The sequence below is a fragment of the Syzygium oleosum genome, unplaced genomic scaffold (genome assembly GCF_021117445.2).
Source record: "Syzygium oleosum isolate NSW1041296 unplaced genomic scaffold, Sole_v2.1 Sole_v2.01, whole genome shotgun sequence".
Lineage (NCBI taxonomy): Eukaryota > Viridiplantae > Streptophyta > Magnoliopsida > Myrtales > Myrtaceae > Syzygium > Syzygium oleosum.
Window position 1 is genome coordinate 355,938 of NW_026607485.1, and position 9,431 is coordinate 365,368.

General features: G+C 39.7%; 1 pseudogene; it reads right to left on the reverse strand.

The window, feature by feature from the left end:
- Positions 1-494: 494 nt before the first annotated feature.
- Positions 495-7,402, reverse strand: LOC115667289 (TMV resistance protein N-like; annotated as a pseudogene).
- Between the last annotated feature and the right edge of the window lie 2,029 nt (positions 7,403-9,431).

A 9,431-nucleotide genomic window follows, 5' to 3' on the forward strand; every position in this document is an offset into this window, starting at 1 on the left:
ACTTTATCTATACTATTATATAAGGTAAAGATGATCTCCTACTTTAAAAGATTTCAATCTTTTTTTTTTTATATTCCTTCCATCAATTATGCTCAATTACTTATTTTATAGATATTATATCACGGGCAGATACATGAAATTGATTATTTATTTTTTATCTCTCACATATTTCAGTATTAAAATTTGAATTTTTAAATGATGCAATGACCTTCATAAATAAATTTCAAATCTTGAAATATCTTTCTCTTTCCACGTATATGTAGAAATTTTTTTTGTATTGTGTATTTTATAAAAATGTTTCCATTGAGTATTTCTAATAAAGTTGTTCGCTTAATTTTTCAAATGCCAATTTTGCTGCACATAAAAATATTTCTAACCCAAGAAGTTAGGATCCTTTTGAAAGAAAATAGAGAAGTGGTTTCTGAAACATAGGAACACCACTTCCTTTAGTGTACAAGTGTATATAATACGCATATGCACATACAAATGAAGTGGATAATAAAAAGGTCTATCTAGATAAATGCGCACCTTAAATTGTTTTACCACTCTTGTGATATTGCCTTCACTCATATAAAGTCCCACTAATTTCTTTGGACCAGAGGAAAATTCTGGAATCTTGCGAGCACATCCAGGCCATTCAAACCATCTAAGCTCATTAGGAAGACATATAGGACCGTGGAAAGAATCATGCACGTTGCGCAAGATGAGCAATCTTAGCCTTCTCATTTTTGTAAAAGCATCAGGATTGATACACATCTCTGTCGACTTTGGTAGCTCCAACATTATAGCTTTTACAACACAATCTCCCTGTATATTCAAGACTATTTAGGCTATTCATATTAGTAAAGAGAGTAAAAGATTAGGAGCAAAATTTTGATGGTATTTGCAATCTTACCTCATTGCTTGATAGAACATCAAAAGCATCGCTATATTGCCATAGTCTACTGCGTTTCCCGGGATTATCTCGACATTCTTGGTTCACTATTTCCATACCCATGAGTTGAATCAAGTCATGCATTTCTATTCTGGAACCATTTCTTATCAAGGACCTCTCAATGAGAATTTCTAATCCTATTGTTGCCTCAAGATCGCAACTATCGAGAACTTTCTTTACATATGCACAACTCTTCCCCTTAAAAAAGCACGCAATGTATAGAAAAATCTCCTTCTCATTTTCCTCTAGTCCATCATAACTTATTTTAAGCACATCATTGATTTCATTGTTAGGAACTCTAGAAAGTTTCTTTAGTGTACTTTCCCATTCATGTTCTCTTCTACCACATAAGAAGGAACCTAGCACCTCAAGTGCTAAAGGAAGGCCATTAGCATGATACAAAACACTCTTCACTAGATTTGTCCTGATTTTGAATATTTGCTGTGTTAGAAAAGCATGCTGACTAAGCAACTCTTGAGCTTCACTGTCATCCAATGCTTGAACTTCATACACATGATCTTGATCTATCCGATGACAAGTTAGCAAATGTTTATCTCTTGTAGTAATGATTATCCTACTCCCGTTACCAAACCACTCGTCTCCTGCCAAAGTATTCAACTGGTGCAAGTCATCCACATCATCAAGGATGAGGAGAACTTTTTTGTGACCAAGTCTGTGTTGTATCAGATGAATACCTCCATCGACATTGGACACTTTTAATCTTTGTTGCGGTAACAGTACATCATTTAGTAATATTTCTTGCAAAGTAACCAAACCCCCGCTACCTTTTGAAGTTTCTCGAACATTTGCCAGAAAACATGAACCCTCAAATTGTCTGAACATAGCATTGTAAAGAGCTTTTGCTAAACTTGTCTTCCCTATACCTCCTTGTCCCCATAATCCCACCATGAGAACACCATCATTAGACTCAAGATTTAATATCGATTTCAGCTTAACAACCCGAGAATCTATCCCAACAGGATGGTTAGCAACATGCAAAGGTGTTCGAGCTTGGTAAGTGGAGATCTTCTCCACAATGTCTTGTATAAGCTCCGACTCATCTCTGACAAGAATGTAAAAAGAAGTTGTAGCATCATTTTAGGGATTTGAATAAGCAAATAACGAGCAATCACTAGCTAACAGCGAGAGAGGAGTGCATCATATTTTCAGATTATCAAAGCTCCACACCAATCAAAATATGTTCAAGGTTTTAACTTTTATTTATCCAAGTGATTCATGTTCTCTTTTTTATACATGACGATTTACTTATTTTTCTTTTTCACTGTTATATGTGATTTTTTTATGCGCTTAATTAAAAAGCGCTATTGTCACGCCTCGAACCCCAACGAACCCGCAACATCCCTCTGAGGTCGTCAAGCATGCGATATCACAGGACTTGTCGCCGACCCAAAAGAACCTCAAACTTTGAACTCAAGTAGAAGCAAATTCGAACTCTCCATACATCATACAAATCAACAGGATAGTCAGGAAAACACTTCACATAAAACCAGCAAGTCACTTACAAGAACTCATGATGTTAACCCTAGGAAGTCGACACAATTACAAGTCTCGCACGAAGCCACTTCCTAACGAGGCCACATATACAAAAGGGAGATTAACTTAAACTCCTCTACAAGAGGGCACCCAACAAGGGATAAAACATCAAATGCCCAATATCACCCCCGGTCTTCGAACCGCATGTGATGACTATTCGTCACTCCGAGCTTGAAAATGTTTAACAACGGGAAATGTGATAAATCTCAAAAAGTAACTACCTAAGCCTCGCTTAGGCTAACACGTACCTTCGGACAATTTTAAACAAACAATTCTATCGATCAATGTGCCATGAACAATCACAGACGCCCTTACCTCGCCCTGGCACATGCATAAGCCCTGCACATTAAAATCTCGCCATAACATGGCTGATTGCTCATCAAACATATACAACGCAATTCAAGGCATAATCATGCATAACACGGTTAATAATCCTTCAGACGTGGTCAACATTAAACTCAATCATGGCATTCTCCACTACATAACACACATTTAAAGATGTCCAGATTATTAATGACCCACATAACATGCATTAGGTCCACGGTACAGCCCACGTAAAACATATCAGGTTGGCGATCTTCCGGCGTAACTAGGCATCTTCCCGCTACGTCGGCGAAGGCAATGTCCCGCGTTAAACGCATCAAGACGACATTCCATGAGGAGCATCAATCAAGACTCTACCGCGATTGGCATCCGGGCCCCTATCGGGCATCCGATAAATCGAGCATCATCTCGCGTAAAACGCATCAAGACGGGTTAAATCTCCGCGTAAGACTCTTCGGGGCATTATATGATCACACAAGCATCAAAGCACTCAAATCAATTCTCATCTTTTCGATTAGCCGTATATCACTAACTCCGTACTCATCCAACAAAATGTCACGATAACACCAAATAGTCCCCGAGAGAGAGAGAAAACCGGACTTGCACAGAATCGGGTTATTCTGAGCAGTTGCACAGCAACCAAAATCCTTTTGAAATAAATAGTAATTCAATTCAGAAAATTCTGAATTTTGGATATATCATATAAAACATCTTGATAAATATTTTCCATGAAGAACACAAAACCTAGTTCCGACTGTAAACACCTTTGTTTTGTCACTCGAAGCCAGACAAAATTCAACTCGGTCGGACAGGCCGCCCGACCATTAAAATACATATCATTCAGTACCCAAATCACTTTGAAAATCTCTGAAATTTTTATAAGTCATAGAAAAAAGTGTTCTTAATAATTTTCGTGAAGTGAGTTTGTTGAAAAGAGGCTTGGAAAAATTTATGAAAAATCGGAAAGACAAGAAGGTCGGGTGAACAGTAATTCCGGCAGTTTTGAGACTGTCCAAAAATGGACTTTCGAATGACCCTAAATGATCTCCAAAAATTCCAAATTTAATTTATGTTATACTTCAAGATGTTGGGAAAAATTTCCATGAAGAAAACTTCCTCAAATTCGGCCCACACAAGTCTCCAAAAAAATAACAAAATACAGAGATACCACAACAATCAAACCGAGAATCAGCCAACTAATAACCATCAAGCAAGTGTACTTATCCAGCCACTAAACCAACTATCCACAGCCTCTAATCCACCTCTAAACATGTTCATTAGTAACTCATTATCCTAACCAAGGCTTAGAGAGCACTTACTAGGAGTCCTAAGCAAAAAATCAAGCTGAGATGCAGCAAGAAGCCTCAGCCAAAGCAACAGCAGGGCGAACGGCGGACAGGCGAGATGAAGAGACGGCTGGGGGTGGCTGTTCTGTGGTGAGGTGGAGTGGTGCTCGGCGTGGCTGTTTCCGGCAGGAAATGGTCTGGTCGGCGGTGGCAGCAATAAGAAGCAGAACAAAGAAGCAGAAAGGAAGAAGAAGAGTAGCAGCAGTAGCGAAGGGGCAGCGGTCAAAGAAGAAGAGGAAAAGAAGAAGAGAAAGAAGGGGAGGAAGTCAGCAAAGCAGAAGCAACAAACGTGGAGTTCATCATGTGGAGTGGGTGGAAGAAGTTAAAGGCGTGGGTAGCAACAGTAGTGAAGTAGAAGCAGCAGAAACAAAAGCAGAAACAGAAGCAACAACAGAAGCAGTATGGGGGGTGTCAGCAGCACGTGGGGGAAGGAAGAAGTCAGCGGCAGCCAGAGCAAGGGGTCAGCAGTCAGCAAAGCAGAAGCAAGCAGCAGCAGAAACAAAGCAGAGGAAGAAGCAGCAACGTGGGGGAAGGAAGAAGTCAGCGGAAAAAGGAGTCAACATATGGGGTGCAGCGGTGACGTGGGGGAGGAGTGAGAGAGGAGAGAGAGGAGAGGGGAGGTTGATTATCCACAAAATATTTTGTCCACAATTTCCCCTTTTTCAAAATTTCGATCGACCTTACGATTAACCACGTTTAATGAGAGGACGTCCAACAAATTTAGTCGTGGAAATCTTGAAACTTCGATACCCAATTCAGATTCTAATTAATAGCCAAATTCAATCGAACACGAATTTAGTGCATCTCGAACTAACGGACGGCTTTTAGAAATTATGCGTATTGACTCATGGCCAATTCGATATCGAGCCACATCTAAGTTTACTCGAGCCATGACGACCTTGGTGGTCATGTAATTGCGAGGGTTAATCACTAGTTCCGAATAACGCGATCGTTCGAATTAGGTTTAGGACCGTTCGAAATTCATACAATGGCCAAACGAAATCACCCGTGATCCAATTGTATAACATTAGCGAATTGTTTCATAACCATCCTTAGATCGACTTTTAATGGCCCAAAATATTCCATCGTCAATCCTTATGGTCGAAGTGTCAATCCATGGCCAAATTCTTAGGTCCACGTACTTGATTCCTAGCAAGCCATTCCCTAACGGTTAGTTTACTCAAGAGTGATCAATTTCAAGCGAGATTTAACTGAAAGCGAATTGAAGAAATATTTCATAAATCCCGAAAATGGGTCGAAATTCAAAATGTTATAGCTATTTAGGACTTTAAAACGGTGATTATGATTTTGATTTCCAAACTATTAAATACCCTGAAGCACGATGGTGTTGCCTTACTGGGCTGGCCTGTAAACACTAATCTTCCTGAATCAAGCATTGCAAACTTTTTTATTCCTTTCAAAGAAATGGGGTAAGTGCAATAACACTACTTAACATTTTGTTGATTGGTCGATCAAGTTTTAATTATTTATCCTGCTCAAATGAATCAGTAAATTTTTCAGCCGATAAAGTCCCAGTGTCAATTTTCTATTATTGGAAAAGCCACGTGTCTATTCTACGGATAGCCATGTGTGATTTTTCGAACTTTGCAGTGCCACTTGTAACGAGTTTGGGACTTGGTTGACAAAAATAAAAAATCTATAGAACTCAATTTACCAAAATGAAACGCGTAGACCTCAATAGCCCACTTCGAAGAGGGCAACAAGGATCCAAAAGAAAGAGCTATAGACCTTACCCGAATGAAACAGGGCTTACCAAAGGCTAAAAGCAGAATTCTATTATTCGATGCCCAAAGATAGGTTTCTTTTCATGCTGGTGAATTATAATAAATATTGGCAAGTGTCAAAAAAATGTCGGAAAAAAAAAAGATCGACAATTTTTTCTTTCACATTATTTATTGGTAACTTACCAACAGTTTTATGAAATCACCAACAACTTTTTATAAATTGCACATTACCCATTTCGTACTAACTTACCAAATTTGATTTGCATAACTTACGGCCTCAAATTTACTAACTTTGATTTGAAATTACTAACACAAATTAGAGTGACTTACCATCTTTGATAATATTAAATAATTACCTATTAGTTTTGAATTACCAACTCTTGCTGCAGTTACTTATCAATATTCACTTGTTCTTTTAATTTGCCAACTTTTCTATTAGGTTAACTGCTCTCATTTGAGTTACTTATGAACTCATTTTTTAAATTGTCAACCTTAATTAGAGCGATTGACCAATTTTTCTTCGATTTAGCTCATTTGAGTTACTTGCCAAATTTATTTTTCTTATCTTTTGCCAAATTTTATTTGTCTTTCTTAACTACACTTAGACTCACCATGAAATTTCTAACTAAGCGACTTAAGAATTTTCAGGAATCATAAGATGAAGCATCTATACATATACTTACAAGCATGTGTGCGTCAATTTATTTATTTATCTTTATTTTTTGAAAAACAATATGTATACTTGCTTGTAAAGATTACTTTTCTTATAGAAGATATGGACACCACTCTACTTACCCATCATTCAAATGCCACCCGGACAATTTACCAGCATCAGAAAGAACTTTCTTCCATCTCTTCACTTTCTCCGAATCCTTTCCGAACTTGGACTCGTGCTTAGCCAGAGCTCTCCGATAACTCTTTTTGCCCCCTCTTACTTCTCTTGGGTCCACTTTATAAAACACTGGTAGAACGGTGAGGTTATTTTGCTCCTTGCATTCCATAATCTTCGCCACCTCTTCCAAGCACCACCATGAGGAAGCATAGTCCTTGGAGAAAATGATGATTGCAATGCATGATTCTTCGATGGCCTTCATAAGTGCCGCCGATATTTGGTCTCCTTTTCTCAATTCCTCGCTATCACGAAAAATGTATATTCCATTTTGATCTAAAGCTTTAGAGAGATGCCCGAGGAAGTTCTTACGCACGTCCGCACCTCTGAAACTCAAGAAGACGTTGTAAATCTTCTTGGGTTTCGATGAAGAAGCCATTTGGACGATGGAGTTCAACAATCGGAAACGACTATCAGCTGAAAATTTGGAACTGTGTTTTCAGGTAGTTCATCCACCACTTGATTGTCTTGTTGATTTATTCTCATGCTAGAGGTGAGAGATGCATGACTTTCTTTCGGGTAGGGTGAACAAAGAATAATATTAGAAATTTGAAAATTGAAGACCGCGTCCAACCGCGTGACTCAGGCTTCTTTGTGGGGTGGTGGACTCTTGTGAATGGCCCCTTTGTTGGAGGATTTCGCGATGAACACGCTGTTGTTATTGGTGACTTTGAATTGAACACGCTAGAAGATTCTCTTCAAAGATAACGATGGAACTATAAAGTTCCAATATTTTACTCTAACGACATATGGAGAATTTTCTTCAGTAAAAATAGAATACAGTGGATAATTCTCTCGGTTTCTTAACATTTTTTTTTCCTTTGAACTGAATTTTTGCAATCCATAATTATTGGATGCATTCAATTCTTAACTCACACGAATTCACTTCGACTTTGACACTGTTTAGTGGGCTGGAATTGGACGAGCTAGGGCCGCTTTCGTGGCTGAGAATTGACTGTTTAAAGTCTGAATAGTGGTTGGTTAGGGGTGACGTTATTGAGTCGAAATGTGGGCTGATTTGGTGAGGAATTACGGCTGAATTGGGGAGGTTCAATGATTGATTCGTGTGGATGAATGGAGGGCCGTTGATGCTTGAATAGCGGTTTAGCGTGTGATTGCCATGTCTGGTCTAATGCTTGGATTGTGAATGCCATTTGGTTGTTCCTTAGCTGATTATGATTGGTACTTTGAGCCGAGAATGATCGAGTGATGGTTGGTCGTTTGTGGTGAAACCATGGCTGATTTGTTATACGTTGAGTTAGTTCGGTTTTACAATGGCGAATGCGGTTTATTAGTTGACTCATCGTGTGATCGACACTTGTTATGAATGTGTTGTGTAACATGTGTGATCACTTAAGCCCTGATACGTTTTTACATGGGGACTAGACCGTTCTGAGGCGTATTACGCGGGATAATGCCCAGTTAAATCGGAGGCTGCCAACCTGACGCGTATTTACGCTGGTTGTGGTATGGGCCTGATACGTATTACACGAGTCGTGGATAATCTGGACGAATGCGTGTGTGTATTGTGCTTGGGTAAATGTGATGGGTTCATGTGATACTACTGCATTATAGTGAATTGACTAATATGCAAGATGTGTGCATGATTCGAGGCGAGGTAAGAATGCCTGTGTTGATTTTGGCCTGTTGATTGTTTGAATTGTGTACTTAGACTCATCTGGGGTTACGCATTAGTCTATGTGGGATTTAGGTTATTTGCTTATTGAGATTTTATTCTCATAGCTATTTATAAACCATTTCAGACCCCCGACTATGACCTTGCCAACTCGACATTTCGGGGTCCCTATGTATACGGACCATGTGGAGACTGAGTATCACGTGGGTGTAGATAAGACTTATATTAGGCACTTTAGTACGGTTTGGGTAGATGAGGGCTTGGAAGTTTGGAGTAGCCACACCTTCCTCGCCTAGTTTTATCGTGAGGGAGAGGAGACCATTGGCCCAATTCGAGGTTTCGAAGGTCCCCATCATGGCAACGAAGATGCGATGGATTGGGAGCCCTTGGAAACTTTTGCTCCAGATGGCGAAGTCATAGACCTTGAAGACCCTCCCGAAGACTCGAGTTCCGAGCCGAAGCCCATGGTGCCCGAGCCTATACCGGAGCCCTTGGAGCCCGAACTTGAAGAGGAGTCCAAGGAAGACAACGATATGGATGACCCTGGGACGCCGCTGGGGTACCATGAGGACTAAAGATGGGGATAGTGAATCTCATTTTTGAGGAGCCCTCTTTTGGTATAGTGAAGTTAGGCTATCCAACCACTATCCTTTTTTGATGAACGTGGTTCGAGTGTTTAGTGGCCTAGCACAAAGTTGTATAAATGTGAATGGTGTAAGTATTGGTCAAGTGTATGAAATGTGTTTGTTGATATGTGCATGTGCTTTCTTTACTATCCCTCATCTATTGTTTGTTGTCTGGAACGTTTGAATTTCGCTTCCACTTGCGTATGCTTGTTGGGGTTTCTTTTGGGTCGGCGACGAGTCTTGGGACATTGCATTCATTATCGACCTACGAGGGCTGCTGCGCAGCTCGTCAGGGTTCAGGGCGTGATAGGAATGCTTGGATCAATTGGTAAAGCATGTTCAACAATCTTTGGATCAAGACCCGGCATAAGACCATG